Genomic DNA, 16,072 nt, shown 5'->3' with positions numbered 1-16,072 from the left:
TGAGTGAGTGAATGAATGAATTAGGACACTGGAAAGAACTCATCTGGAGAGAAAGCATGGGAGGAAGGGAGGCTGAGAGGCTGTAACCCCAAGACAGGGATTTCAGTTTCAGACCGTGGTGGGTGGAAGTGCAGGAACAGATCCCCAGGAAATACCAAGCCTCCTGCAATATTCCTGGTTTTTAAATGTAGCCTTAATGTGATTCTTGCATATTGGGAGTAATAAAAGTGTAGGCGATGTCTGCTCAGAACACACTCCCCGATTCAATTTCCACTCTGCTCGTGAGCATGTTGTTAAATTGTCTGGTCCCCTGGGTTAAGAACGCTGGATTCATAGTCTGCTAGAATCAGAAGGCCAGGAGAGGTGATCTAGTGCAGAACTTTCCAAATTCTTTGACGGCGGCCCACAACAAGAGCTAAAATTTACATGGTGACCCAGGACCTGCTCCAGCACATGGGCACACGAAGGTTATAGGAAACTATACTCATCCTTTTCCATGCTCTGCTATTCACACTCTGCTCTTTTGTATTTCCTTTTTTTAAATGATGGTCACAACCCCCAACTTGATCGTGTGACTCATTCAATGGGTCTCAGCTCACAGTCTGAAAGTCAGCAGGTCTAACGCCTTCAATTTACAGACTGGGAAACTCAGGGGGACCCAAGGAGGGCCAGTGACCTTGCTAAGGTAACAGCAAGTTAGTGGTAGAGTTCAGGGGAAAGGAACTCCCACTTTCCTTCCAGAGTGGATGTCTGGGAGCCTGGGAGTCCAGGGGACAGCAGGGAGCCTTTAAGTGGAGGAAATCCAGCATCAAGGCCAGCAATTTTGCTATAGTGTCCTATGTGCTCCACTAAATACTCTCTCCACCCCTGCCCTGCCAAGCCAGCTCCTATGTCATCAGGCTGCCCGTCTTCAAGATGCTTATCGCCAGCTGACAAGAGGATATTCATTTGTAGGTTTCCTTGTTGTGTATACCACCCCTGCAGTACCAAAAATGTAATCTGCATGAGAGCAAGGACCTTACTGTATGGTTCTCTGCCATGTCTCCAACACCCAGAAAGGTGTCTGGCACATAGTAGATGTTCAATAAATCTTTACTGAATGAATACAAGAATAAATGGAGCAGCTGGCAACTGGCATCCAGGTTTTGATAAAAGTAAATCTCAGACCACAGCCAGTTTACACAAATTATTGTGTATTAACAGACAGCAGAAACTAGTCATACAAGCCAGTCTGGAAGCTTAATGGACTGCCAGATCCTTGTCCTTTTTGAGGCTCAGAAAATGCTTTGCACAAACGGCTCACAGGGGCAAAGGCAACAATATTCCAGCAGCAGGTTTGTCTAACATCCATGGGGTCAGAACCAAAGCCATTTAGGGATCAGATTTAGGATGGTAAAGGGTGCCACCCCCTAGATCAACTCTGTCCAATAGTACTCTCTGCAAAGAAGGAATCTTCTATTCTGTGCTGTCCAATACACTAGTCCCCAGCCACATAGCTGTTGAGCACTTGAAATTCAGCTGGTGTAACTGAACTGAACTGAATTTTCGATTTTGTTTAAACTTTGGTTAGTCCGCAATGAAATTGAAATAGTCACAGTGTGGCTTGTAGCTATTGTATCAGCACAGCCCTGGATTCTTAAACCCTGTTCATACAAGCTCAGGGAGCTGCTGTAAAATATTTTCTCCAATCCGCTTACCTTGAGTAGCACTGACGTCACTGAAGAGCACACATTCTAACATCCACTTTGCTAATCGTCAGCCACGACTTTCACCAATGACCGCTTATGTCTAACATTCATGGCGTCAATTAGCAAAGTCTCTGGTATTGATCAAAGTCATTGCCTCTGGAGTGTGGTCTCTGATTCCTTGATGGGGGATCACCTGTGGAGAATAAATTCTTGATTAGAACAACTGGCCACCGCTAAAGTGGAGACTGAAATTAACTAATACAGTCAGCCCTCGGTATCTACGGTTCCACATTCGCAGATTCAACCAACCGCCGATCGCAAACTTAATACCGGATCCAAGGTTGGTTGAATCCGCGGATGCGAAACTGTGGATCTGGAGGGCTCCCTATGGGACTTGAGCATCTGGGGATTTTGGTATCCACAGCGGGTCCTGGAACCAAATCCACACTCCCCCACCCCCAGCCCACCCAGGATACTGAGGGACGGCTGTACATTTATGTGCCCCGTCTCTGCAGAAGTAGCAGAAACATTTAACAAATTTTAATGTAATTATGGTTGGTGATAACGTCATGAAGGACCTGAGAGGGTGAACAATGGGAGAAGGTTGTGGTTACGTCCAGCTTCCCTGAGTAGGTGATGTTTGAAGTTGAAGATTTTTGAAATTCAAGACTGAGAAGGAGAAAGCCAGAGGAGGGCAATTGGTGAAAGCATTGCACACAGAGGTAACTGCAAGTGCAAAGGTCCAGGGGTTGCCCTGGTTCGGTTTAAGGAACAGAACAGAGGCCAGTGTGGAAAACAAGTGAGAGGCCAGAACTTTCTGGCTGTGCAGCGACGACAAGGAGTTTGAATTTTGTTTCCCATCCTTTGCTTGAGACACTGGCAGGTACTGGGTTAAGCAAAGCACAGAAGAAGCCAGAGATTTCCAGTTGAAATGAAATCCTTTGTATATGCTATCTGCTATGGGATCCAATTCAGTATCGATCTTCTCATTTAAAAAATAATAATTTCCATCAGCTTGAGGCCAGAATGCCCCAGGAAGCCTCATGTGGTTTGCCAACTGATTCACAGAATGAAATCTTATCTAAAAATCTTTTTATTTTACACTATTAAGGACACGGGAGGGAGCAGCAGAGTAAAAAATTTCCCTGCCAGGATAATGCACAGGGTCAGCTGGAAGTGGCCCCAGGGCTGCCTTAAAAAGATTGTCATTTGTGATTTCCCACTATTTTGTTTTCTGCTACCAGTAATTGAAAACAATTTTTCTTCCCTTCGGGTGAAGTTTACGGATTAACCCTTCTTTATCAGCACTTTAGATCTTTTTTTTTTTTGGCGGTAAGCGGGACTCTCACTGTTGTGGCCTCTACCGTAGCGAAGCACAGGCTCCGGATGCGCAGGCTCAGCGGCCATGGCTCACGGGCCCAGCCGCTCCGCGGCATGTGGGATCTTCCCGGACTGGGGCACGAACCCGCGTCCCCTGCATCGGCAGGCGGACTCTCAACCACTGCGCCACCAGGGAAGCCCAGCACCTTAGATCTTTATTGGTGATTTCTTCCCAGGGCTGGCATCACCCCCAGGTGCCCTTGGAGGGTGGGAGGTGCTCACATTCGTCTCTGCTGCTCCTCCTGGCGACGGGCAGCAGGAGGCGGGGGCTGAGAGAAGGAGGGGGTGCAGCCCGCAGTCCTGAGACTGGAGGCATCTCCCGCACTGACCACGTGATAACCCAGGGAAAGGCCGACTCGAAGGGATGCTCAGGTCTCGCAGCAAGTGGTCCACTGTGCAGATACAGAACTGATCAGGAAGAGAAAACCATCAGCTGTCCGTGGGCCAGAAAAGAGGTGTCTTCCCTCCCTCTCTCCCTCCCTCGCTCTTTTTCACTTCCTATAAAGATAATAAAGGGCTTTTATTTCCATGGTACAAGTTCTATACTCTCATTAGAGAGAACATAGGAAGTGCAGCAAGCCACTTGACTTTTTAAATTCAAGACTGAGAAGGAGAAAGCCAGAGGAGGGCAATTGGAGAAGGCATCGCACACAGAGGTAACTGCAAGTGCAAAGGTCCAAGAAATGAGCTTTGATGCTCTCTGCTCCAGTCCCACTGGCCCCTGGCAGGTTTTTACACATGTGAGCACTTACTGCTCCTTCTACCTGGAACCTTCTTTCCCCAAATATCCTCACTCCCTCCTCTCCTCCCCATCAGCTGTTACCTTCTCAATGAGGCTTCTCATCACCCCACCTGAATTCAAACCCCCCACCCCAAACCTAGCACTTCCTGTCCCCCTGTCTGGCTCTGTTTGGCTCCCCCAAGCACGTGCCAAGCCCCAACCTGCTCTATATTTTCCTTAACTTAGGTGTTCGTTGACTGTCTCTACCCATCAAGGATTTTTGCAATTTTTTATGCACTGCTTTTTTTTTTCAGTGCATAGAATAGCGTCTGGCACTCAGTAGATGCTCAGTAAATATTTGTCAATGAATGAAAGAAGCAGGTAGAAAAAAAATCACCCACACTTCTCCTTCATAGTCAACCACTGATAGTATTTTGGTGTACTTGCTTACATTGTTTTGGTATATATTGGCTTTTGTTTTCATTTCTGCTGTGGAGTCATCCTGTACACAGGGATTAGGTTATCAAGAAAAATGCCTCTGGAGAGAAACTGCAAAAATGCCCATGAAACCTGCTAAATTGCTCCCAAATGGTTTTGTCTACACAGGGAGTAGCTGGCTTGCTTTTAAAACGCATGTTGCCTGGAAATTACATATCTTGAGCTGCCAGACTGTGATGCTAATTCAGGGGGAGATGCTCTCAGGAGAACTGGGACCGAAAGCTGTCCCCCCAGAGTTTCACCTCCCACTCCACACTCAGTTAATGGCAAATTGTCATTAAATCAGAGGAATTGCCTGCACTCTTTAAATAAGTTTTTTCTCTTTCCTTTTTATTTATTTATTGATTGAAGTATAGTTGATTTAGAGTATTGTGTTAGTTTCAGGTATACAACACAGTGATTCAGTTATCTATGTGTGTGTGTATATGTAGATATATACTCTTTTCCATATTCTTTCCAGGTTATTACAGAATATGGCATATCGTTCCCTGTGCTATACAGTAGTCCTTGTTGGTTATTTTATATGAAGTAGTGTATATATGTTAATCTCAACCCCCTAGTTTATCCCTCCCCCGCTTTCCCTTGGTAACCAAAAGTTTGTTTTCTATGTCTGTGAGTCTCTTTCTGATACATGCACCCCAATGCTGATGGCAGCACTATTTACAATAGCCAAGACATGGAAGCAACCTAAATGTCCATTGACAGATGAATGGATAAAGAAGGTGTGGTGTATTTATACAATGGAATACTACTCAGCCATAAAAAAGGATGAAATGATGCCATTTGCAGCAACATGGATGGACCTAGAGATTATCATACTAAGTGAAGTAAGTCAGACAGAGAAACACAAATATCATACGATATTGCTTATATATAGAATCTAAAAAAGATAAGATACATATGAACTTATTTGCAAAACAGAAAGAGACCCCTTTTTAAGAGAATATAGGTGACTTTACTTGCATATAATGGGCGCACATGCAGCTCCCTCGTATACAACTCCAATTTCAAATTATGCTTTTTCACTGCATTATATTGTATTCATTTTCTGTGTTATTAAAAACTCTTCATGAATATTACCTCTAAAGGCTAAATAGTCTGCCATCAAGTTATGCCCTCATCCTGTATCCTGCTCAGGCCATCCCATATGCCTGTACATTGCGATTGTTTCTAATTTTTCAGAATGATGAATAACACAGAAATGAACAGCTTCATGTACTATACTCTTGCTGGATTTCAGATTCTTTCCTTGGGTCAAAATCAGGGAGATTTCTGCAAGTGAGAGAATTGATGTCAGTAATCTGACAAAGTGAGTAATTGCAAGAAAGAAAATTTTGTCCTAGAGGTGGGATTCGAGATTGCAGCTCGGAACCATGCCCTCTAGTTGGGAGGGCATTCCAGGGAGAAAGGAGCCCAGGGTGAATTGGAAGGAAAGGCAATCTGAGCACTGGGGAGGAGCCAGGTGGAAGTATAGGTCACAGAGAGATGATATTAACCAAGATATACATTGGAGCAAATAAAGAGGAGTAATAGTAATGTTAAAAATAATAGCATCTAAACTGACTGAGTTCCTGTGAAGTTGCAGGTACTGTTCTAGCACCATCTGACCATCGTCTCTAAGCCTTTAATGACCAGTAAGGAAGGGATCCTTCTCTTCCCTTAGCATCATTACAGAAGTCAGATCGAGGCTCAGAGAAGCTGGCTGATTCGCTTAGCATCACACAGCTGGTAAGCAGCAGAGCCAATGTTTGAACTCGGGATGTTGGACATCAAAGCTCATTTCTATTTCTGTAGCACCTTAAAAATCAGAGTCCAGGTCAAAAGGATCCAAGGTGGCAGCTGGGAAGACACAGAATGGGCCGCACCTGAAGGTCAAGAATAGGCTGGCAACACAAGCCTAAATGATACAGAGACGCTGAGAGGTGACATTGACACAGAGGCCTCTATTCCTCTGGTCAAAGGGCATGGCCTTGGCTATGGTAATTGCCAGGTGTGACCATGGCATGGGGTCTTAAGATGATGTCACCTTGGTCCACCCTACTCTCTGCCCAAGAGGCCCACCTGCATGGACCCTGCCAATGGGCTCCCACAGCTGGGTGGGATCCGGTTGGATTTGGCCAACGGGGAGGCTTAGCAGGATGGGAGGGAGATGTGAGAGTGAGGTCAAGAGCTCTACTCTGCCTCCCCCTACCCAAGGTCGTGGCCCTGCGATGTGGCCTCTGCACACGGCTCTCCATCCAGGTTCCCGTCCCTTCTCTTCCCCTCATGTCTCCAGGCCTTGGGGTGACAAGAGAACCCCTATGTCAGGGGCACTATGCCTTCCAGTTTCCCTCCACCCTGCCCAGCTTTGTATAATAAATAGAAACCTCCCTTCAAAGGACCCTCTTTAATTATGTCCCCATTTCTTCCTCAGACCCTGACTGACACAGATCTCTCTTAGCTTCCATATCCTCAGCTTTCTAAGCCCAGACTGCAAACTGGTGGACCTCGTGGGTTGAACTTGGGTGTCACGCCTGCTGACTTGACCCCTGCAAACTTTAAACATCGGGAGAGCTCCTGTGAATATGTGTTCACACAGAAGTTTAGATCTGGCCACACAGGGCTTCCCCTCACGTGGAGCTGTGGCCTCCGCTGCCTTTTTAGAAGCTTGACCCGAGCTCTCCCAGGACCACCCTCCCACCTAACCCACCTTTGCTATTTACATTACCTGCCTGGCTCCGTTAGGCATTGAGTTTATGACCTCTCAAATCTTCCAGACTTCACCTGCCTTTAACCACGGGCCTGCTCGTGAGAGAAACCAGAACCAGGATCCTGTTCTCGGGTTTGGGGGGAGAGCTCGGCTGACGTCAATATTGGAGGGGATGGAAAAGCAGTGCTGGCCCAGGAGTTCGCGGCTGGGGTGGGTCCCAGGGCGGGAGGCGGGCTGTGGTACAGATCTGACTGAACGAGAGAGACTGTGGGTGAAGCTAGTTAGATTTGGGAACAGCGGCCTCGGGAATCAGCCGGCGGTAAGAGCTGAGCGAGAATGTGAGAGCGGCTCATTGAAGTCTCTACGATATTGAGTTTAGCCAGCACGAAAGAATCAGAAGGCTCTGCACTAGAGGTCACCTTTGCCTTCCTCTCCGGGGTTTCCAATGGAGCTCTGGGAACCAGTAAAAGGGAGAAGATCAGGGCCCTTGACCTTCTGATGAGATGATGCTGCAAGATCCCCCCTCCTCCCCAATTTGCTTATCAAGTTTACCAGCTTACTCTCAACCAAGTGCAAGGTTAGGCCTGCAGAGAGCTCCCTTCACGATCAATAAGCCAAGAAAGTTCTCTGGAAGGTTCCCAACACACACACACACACACACACACACACGCATACACCCCAAATCCCAGCACAAGTGAGAGCTTACAGAGAGCATGGAGAGAGAGCAAAGTATCCCAGTTCAGGCTGGGGGTCTCACCACGTGACAGGCCTCACTGTGCTGGTCCTGAGTTGGTACCCACAATATTCTCACGTTCACTGTTCAGGGAAAGTTCAGTTTTGCAAGCACCTGGGGGACACTTTTCCACCTTGGGGTCTGCAGTATGATAGGGTGATCCATTAACATCTGGGAGTCAGACAGACTTCAAAGCCAGCCTACCTCTCAAAGCTGGGTGCCTTTAGCAATGTAATTAACCTCTCTGAGCTGGTTTTACTCATCTGTAGCATAGACGCCGGTCATCGTAGCTGAGTCCTTGATGCTCAAAATGTGGCAGAGGACCAGCAGCAGAACACTGCCTGGGAGTCTGAAGAAATGCAGGACCTTGGACCCCAGCCCAGACCCACCGATCCAGATCTGTGTTTTCACAAGATCTCCAAGTGATTTGTATGCATGTTAAATTTTAAGAAGTATTGATTGAACTCCTAGGGCTTTTGTGAAGAGGACATGCAATTCATTGATTAGACACATTTCCTGAGCACTTACTATGTGCCAGGCTTTGTGGCAAATGCTGGGAGTACATCAGGGAACGTGATCCGTAAATCCCGGCTCTTCTGGAATCTAATCTCTACAGGGAGAGACAAACAGACAAGATACACACATAAAAACATAAAACATGGGATATGATAGAGAGGGTTGAGCAGAAAGCAGTGCTCCCAGACAGGAATTGGCAAGAAGGATTATGATGGTGGATAGAATGACAAGAAGGTGACGATTGAGCACCTCACCTGATGGAGGTGAGGAAAGGGGCGACCTGAAACGTACGTGCAGAGACGCTGCAGCAGAAGTATGCTTCACGTGTTCGAAAGATCAGCAACTGATTTTTTGAAAGAGCAGGGTGACTGAAAAGAAAGTGCTAGAAGATGAGTTAGGAGAAACTCGAGGTCAGCAGCAGATGACGTACGACTTTAGAAGTCGCCAAGGACCCTGGCTTCTCCTCCAGCGAGCAGGGACCCACTGGAAGGCGGAAAAAGAGGTGGCAGCAGATGGTAAGGAGTCAACCAAGGGTGACACCATTGTCGTTATAATTGTCGCTGTTACTCAGAGGGTGTGGAAGCAGGTTGGACTCACACCAGAGATGTCAGGTTCAATGTCCCTTCTCTAGAATTCCTTCCCTGACTGCCCAAGTTGGATGGGGTGCAGCCTTCCAAGCACCGACAGGCTTCTGAAATCTCTTGGGTGGGGCTGGGGTGGGGAGCTGGCCGGTCTTATTCACAGTCTATCTCAGAGCCGAGCACCGTACTTGGCACCTAAGAGGTGCTTCATAAATACTTGTCGGTTAAAGGAATGAATGTATATTTACAAAGGCCTGGGGGTGTGGAAGGGCAGGTGTGCTCAGAAAGGGTGAGAAAGTGGCTGGTGAGGAGTGGCGGGTATTGTTAGAAGGAAACACCTGAGCTTTGTCCATTCAAGGCGCCCTCTGGAGCCTGACACCCAGGAACAAGAAGAGGGCCCTGGCCGGCCCTGGTCACATGGCTGGGAAAGGTGACCCAGAGGCCACAGGGACTCTGTGCCAAGAAGTCCTGGCTTTTTGTGCTCAACTTGGTGAGGCTTCTGCCCTCCAGCCTCGGGGCCACCATACGCCTTGGCCAGGCTCCTCTGCAAAGCTTTCTCCCCAACAGCGATGCTCGGCTCTGCTCGCCGGAGGATGGCCACTCGGAGAGCCACGTGGTGGCACTCCGAGAACGTAAGTGTGTACATGCTCTCGGACAGGGCAACCTGCCCCACGGCGAAAGCCCAGAGCAGGGATCCTCAACCAGGACAGTCTTGTACCCTAGGGGACACGTGGCAATGTCTGGAGATGTTTTTGGCTCTGATAATTATGGGCAGGGGGGTGCTACTGGCATCTAATGGGTAGAGGCCAGGGACGCTGCTAAACACCCTACAATGCATAGGACAGTCATCCACATCAGAGAATTATCTGGTCCAAATGTCAATAGTCATTATTGTTCCCTAAGGAGCCTTTTGGGGCTTTTTTTCTAAGTGCCCACCCCCGTGAAATTTTAATACCACAGGGATACTGTATATAATATATGAGTTTATGTGCTGTAGGTATAGCTGTGCTTTATACATAAAAAGAGTTAAGATTTTTAAGCATCCATTGACAGATGAATGGATAAACAAAATGTGGTCTAGACCTACAATGGAATGTTCCTCAGCCTTAAAGAGGAAGGGAATTCGGACACAGGCTACAACACGGATGAACCTCGAGGACATTATGCTAAGTGAAATAAACCAGTCACAAAAAAACAAATGCTGTTTGATTCCATTTATGAGGTACCTAGAGCTGTCAAACTCATAGAGACAGGAAGTAGAAGGGTAGTTGCCAGGGGCTGGAGGGAGAGCAACTGGGGAGTTATTGTTTAATGGGTATAGAGTTCCAGGTTTTTTGTTTTTTGTTTTTTTCTTTTTTGGCTGTGCTGCGCAGCTTGCTGGATCTTTGTTCCCCAACCAGGGATCGAACCCGTGCCCCTTGCAGTGGAAGTGCGGAGTTCTAACCACTTGACCACCAGGGAATTCAGTTTCAGTTTTACCAAATAAAGAGGGTTCTGGAGATGGTGGTGATGGAGGGCAACAATGTGATGTACTTAATGCCACTCAACTGTATGCTTAAAAAAAGACGGGGGCTTCCCTGGTGGCGCAGTGGCTGAGCGTCTGCCTGCCGATGCAGGGGACGCGGGTTCGTGCCCCAGTCCGGGAAGATCCCACATGCCGCGGAGCGGCTGGGCCCGTGAGCCATGGCCGCTGAGCCTGCGCGTCCGGAGCATGTGCTCCGCAACGGGAGAGGCTACAACAGTGAGAGGCCCGTGTACTGAAAAAAAAAAAAAAAAAAAAATGGTTAAGATGGTAAGTTTGTGCCATGTATATTTTAGCACAAAGTTTTAAAAGAGTTATATTTTTCCAGCGCCCCCAAGAATCAATTCTTGCCCCCATGGGGAAATATCACACCTATTGAGAACGCGTAGTCCAGTGAGGTTCTTGTACAGGACACACACGTTTGGATATATGTGTCAGCATGGCTTGAGGAGATGGGACCTGAGTGTTCCTCCCCGGTGACTGTGGGAGGATGGTGGCCGCCCTGCCGTACAGGACGGAGGTGCTGATGGAAAGATGCTCGAGGTCAGAGACAGCCTGTCACAGGTGCTCCACAATCATAGTCTCCAGGTTTTCAGAAAATCCATGAGCAGCCAAAATGGCTCTTTGCTTCCTCTAGTTGACAACTCAACGACAATTTCAAACCGACCTCGGGACTTCCCTGGCGATCCAGTAGTTAAGACTCCATGCTTCCACTGCAGGGTGCAGGGGTTCGATCCCTAGTCGGGGAACCAAGATCCCATATGCCGTGTGGCACAGCCAAAAAAAAAAAAGAAAAGAAAAAAAAAAGAACCAACCTCTTCACTAGATGCCAGGTAATAATCCATGTCTCACTGCCCCTGCAAAAACAAGAGTCACTGTTTCTTGCGAGATTCTTTCTCATAAACAAGAATCACTGTTTCCAGTGTGCCTACAGTTTGTTTTCTTTCCTCTCTCTTACAAATTCCATTTTTGCCTTTGTTCCTTGAAGCCCTCTGCGAATGTGAGTCTTCCTCATGTGAGAATTAAACAGCAGGCAGCTCGCTAACTAAACGTCTGAATTATTCTTTGACAGTAAGGAAAATATGCCAGATACACACCAAGGAAGATTATGAGACAGTTACAGACAATGCCCCAGATGTGCATACAGCCACACAGGGCAGTCTAAAATCACGCTACAGTACCATTTACAGAAGTTGGAAATAGATGCACACGAAGGAATCACACACGTTTTGCCAAAACACGCATACAAACAGGGTACATTCAAACATGCTAAAGGGAGGAAAGGGAGTGGGGAGTGGAGATGAGAGGCACTAAATGAATTTCTAGAACAAGACCTGGACCTTGCATAACCAAGGATGATAATGTGACGAGCTGAGGAGGATGACTGATCCAGCGTTCCGAGCCTGGGGTGAAAAACAAAACGAACGAAAAGAGGGAAAGTAGTCGATCCCATAATGCCACATATATAATTTTAAAATTCATACCCACAAAGCAATGCTTGCATATTTTAGGCACAGTCAATACAGAATAAAAGACAAGAGCACAGCTGACAGCTGACAGTGGTAGGAGGTGAAAGTGGAGGATGGACTAAAAGTGAATAGACACAAAAATGAACAAGTCAGTCAAGGGCTGGGACTTGTCTGGACCAATTATGATAACATGTCATTAACTGAGGAGTTGGCTAATCCCACTCTCACCACCCAAGGAACAAATGAGCCCCACATAATCATAAAGCATCAGGCCTAATTCACCTGCATTAGTTAAGACTCTGTTACAACCAATTGATACCCACTGAGTTGGCTTAAACACAGACAGGGCCACTTTCTCATAAAGAAGCTGTGGGGTCTCCCGGATCTGAAGGCTCGTGGCAGGTGGGGTCTATGCCAGCCCAGACGCGGAAGGCATCGGTCTTGCTGTTTCTCTCTGAGTCCCTGCTTCCTTCTCTGTCTTTAGATCCACTTTCTCTGCTTCTACTCAGAGAATAATAGCCATTCCTTCTGGTGTATCCTCAAACCAGACCAACATGCCTCCATTTGCAAGAATGAAGAGCTTCATCAGTTGACCTGGACAGATTTCTATGAGATATTCTTACATAAGAGAAAAAGAACAAGGTGCAGAAGAGAGTGTGCAGATCCCATTTTTGTAAAACAAAGAACAGTTGGAAAAAATCCCAACCACTTGCATATATTTGCATGTATCATATAAACATAGGTAAAAATATAAGGACACATCAGGGTATTTTGAAATGATACATTAAGGGGTGTTAACCTGGGCTAACCTCATGTTTGGTTACAGGGGTGATGCAGGTGAAAGTGGGAGGAAACAGGAACAAGGGAACCAAGCACTGCACTAAAAACTGCACAATAACACATGTAAAATCATGTATAAAGAGGAGATTAGGCAGAAGGATAAAGAAAGAAAAAGAGAGTGCAAAAGAGAAAGACAGAAAAATGCATCCAGGCTGAGACTGAAATCCTTACGTCACATTCCAAATCCTTAGGTCACATTCCAAATTCCCAGGGAAGAACTCTGATTAGTCCAGTTTGGATCCAAGGCCACCTTTGGACCAATCAGCTGTGACCAGGAAGCAGAATCATTGTATATAAACATGTCTGTTCCCATTTCTGTGTGTAGAGGGGATGAGAGGAAAGGTCCAGTAACCTGGGGGGTGCTTGGGTAACTAATCACATAAAACAAGTTTTCCACTAATTCTTTTTCTCTGAATTTCTAGGAACTTTAAGGAGAAGAGGGGCATGAACCAAGTAAGCTCTGCATACACTTTAGGAATTAACCAGGTGAGTGAGGCAGGGACAACATAGGCAAAGGTTCTGGGGCACAGCAGAGCATGGGACCATCAGGGATCTTTCAGTAATTCTGGGTGGCTGAGTGGGAGGGAAAACAGTGAGAGACAAGATGAGAGTAGAGACATAGGCAGGGGCCAGTGAAGGACCTTGGTCACCCTGGTAAGAGAGGAGGTCAGCAAGTTTACAGGATGGATCACATGGAGTCTGGCATGCCATTGTAAGGACTAAGCTTTTCCTGGAATGAGATGAAAGCCACTGGTGGGCTTCGAGCAGAGGTAGCACATAGTCAGACTTAGGTTCTAACAGAAAGGAGGTGCCACTGATATCTGCTCCCCAAACTCAGCCAGGCCATACAACAGACTGATGTATGTTACTTCTTCTCTGGAGCAGTTTCTAAGGTAAGAATTCAGCCCATCACCCCGAAATACAGCAGGCCATTAGCCTCCCATCTTAATCAGATCTTTCCTATGCTATTAAGCAATTTGGGGCCATTTCTAGAGAAGATTTTGTTATTTCCCTAAATCTCTGGCTGCTTCATTTAGACCTGGTGTTTAGGTGGAATGCAATTAACACATTCCAAACCTGGTTTCCCCTGAAATCCAATCAATTGTAACCCGTTTTTAAATCATGCCGCTTTCTCTAATTGTGAGCTGAAGCCTCCACAGAATAGCGATTTAAGTCAATTATTGCCTCGCCTGCATGAAAATTGTGCTATTTATGTTGGCAGTTCCCCCACATTACTGATGAGCTTCCTCCAGCTAATGGAATAATGAAAACACAAAACAGATTTACCGTTCTTAATAAGAAAGAGAGATAATGAAGGCAAATTAAAATGGAAGTTCAGATCTGCATGGTGAACAGGTAATGCAGTTTCTCCTTTTAAATTAACACTCGAATTCTCAAATGCTGACAGCAGGGGGTGGGGAGGAACTCAAAATTCTATTAGACACAAGTGTGCTCCTTGGGTTTGGTTTGGGAGATTGCGGTCTTCCTTTGCACGTCCTGGAGTTTAGTTTACGGGACGCTGTCAGGAGCCAACCCCACTGGTGCACGGTTCCTCCATCCCCACCCCTGCACCCCCATTTATTAGAGTAAACTCACTTTCCACCAACCACCAGGTTTGGCTCATTGCATGCATTAGGTCACTTAACCCTCCCCAAATTCTACAAGCTTGGTGGTGTTATTATCACCATTTTACATTAGAGGAACTTGGGGTTAAATCACGGGTGCAAGGTTCAAAGCTGCATGTGAATCTAGACCAGAGTTTCTCAGCTTTGGCATTATAGTCATTTGGGGCCGGATAACTCTTTGTAGGGGGAGGGGCGCCCCTGTCCCCCAGGTGTGACAACCAAAACCTCTCCAGACGTTGCCAGATGTTCTCTGAAGGGCAATGTCATCAATGAGGCCCACTGGTCTAGACTCTGGGCGTTCACCCATCACCCAGGCAGCCTCTTTTGCCAGAAAGGGCAAGCAATGTGGGCTTGGGATGTGGGAGACTGGAGTCTGCATCCTGCCCCTGCCTCACTGTGGGATCCAGGACAAATCATGGCCCCTCGTGTGGGCCTGCGTTTCCTGACCTGTCAAATGGGTGTAATAACACCAGAACCTGGAATCTGGTTTGGCTCGAGAGCTTTGGCCAAGGTCGTAGACAATCTGGTCAAGTGAGAAGCAGCAGTGCAAGGGGAGGGTAGAGAGAAGAGGATCAGAGAGCTACCAGGGGCCAGGCAAGCCAGCTGGGGGGTCCAGTCTGGCAAGAGGTAAGGCCTCAGGGAGGGCCAGTAGCTGGCAAAGGCAGGGCTGGACTCTGGGAGGCCAGGAGAGTTAGACCCTCCCCCACCCGCTTCCCTGCCTCCCACCCCTCCCTACCTACCCTCTTCCGCCTCCTCTGCGCCAGCCATTCAGTGTCATATACCCAGTTACCCCTGCACTTCTGCTGTGCACTTTCTCCCGTACTAGGGCAGGTGCTTCTGAGTGCCGCTGTGGAGGTTACCAGAATCACAACAGTGATCATAATAAATATGAAAATGGTAGTAATGCACATGAAGTGCCATGCTAAACCCTCCACGTGCCTCATGCCGTGAGGTCCTCCCAATGGCTCTGTATTCTTACCCATACTAGCCCAGTGGGACCGCCCATTGCTAAGTACCCCAGAGGATGAAGAGAGAGAACAGAGTCCTCTGAGGCCAAGGCAAAAGAAAGAGAAAAGGGGCATTTGCTAGTCCCAGCTGCCATTTATTGAGTGCGTACTCTATGCCAGGCCTTATCCTAAGTACCTTAAATAGTTTCACTCATTCACTGCTCACCATAACTTTTTATCTCCATTTCATAGAGAGGCACAGAGAGGTTAAGCCAGTTGCCAAGTTTGCACAGCTAATAAGTGGTAGAGCTATGATTTGAACCCAGGTGACCTGGCTCCAGAGTCTGTGCCCTTGACCTCTGCCCCTTAGAGCTGATGGCTGCGAAGTCCACCTGGGGAATTTAGGTCCTAATCATACCAAAGGTTTTGTACCTTAACCTTCACGTGAGTGGTTGGGGCTTCCTGTCCTGAAGGGACCGTATGGGAACAGGACGCCTGATCAGGAGGGGACTGTGGAGGGGTAAGAATGGCCTCCCATGACTCAAGCTATCCCAGACCACAGGATATTTGCACAGGACTTGGATGGGTGCACCAAGAAGGACTGAGTTTGGCTTTCCCTACAGTTCTCTGGAGACCAAAGGCAAGTTGCTTGATAAAAAAAAGCAGAAAATTACCTGAGTTTGTGGACCAAGAATAATTGAAGGACAGCGCTCCATCAATAAGAAAAGGGCCCAGTGTGGAGGTTGGCACGGACCAGGTGCTTCATAATTGTTAGCTCCTGCCCTCGTTCCTTACCGCTCCACCCCAACTCCCAGCTTGGCTGACCCTGCGGCTGGGGGTCTGTTTGGAGTAGTTTTGCGGTC

This window comes from Neophocaena asiaeorientalis, unplaced genomic scaffold (genome assembly GCF_003031525.2).
Source record: "Neophocaena asiaeorientalis asiaeorientalis breed wild unplaced genomic scaffold, Neophocaena_asiaeorientalis_V1.1 scaffold132, whole genome shotgun sequence".
Taxonomy (NCBI): domain Eukaryota; kingdom Metazoa; phylum Chordata; class Mammalia; order Artiodactyla; family Phocoenidae; genus Neophocaena; species Neophocaena asiaeorientalis.
The sequence above is the reverse complement of the archived record's forward strand: the minus strand, read 5'-3'. Positions refer to the sequence as shown.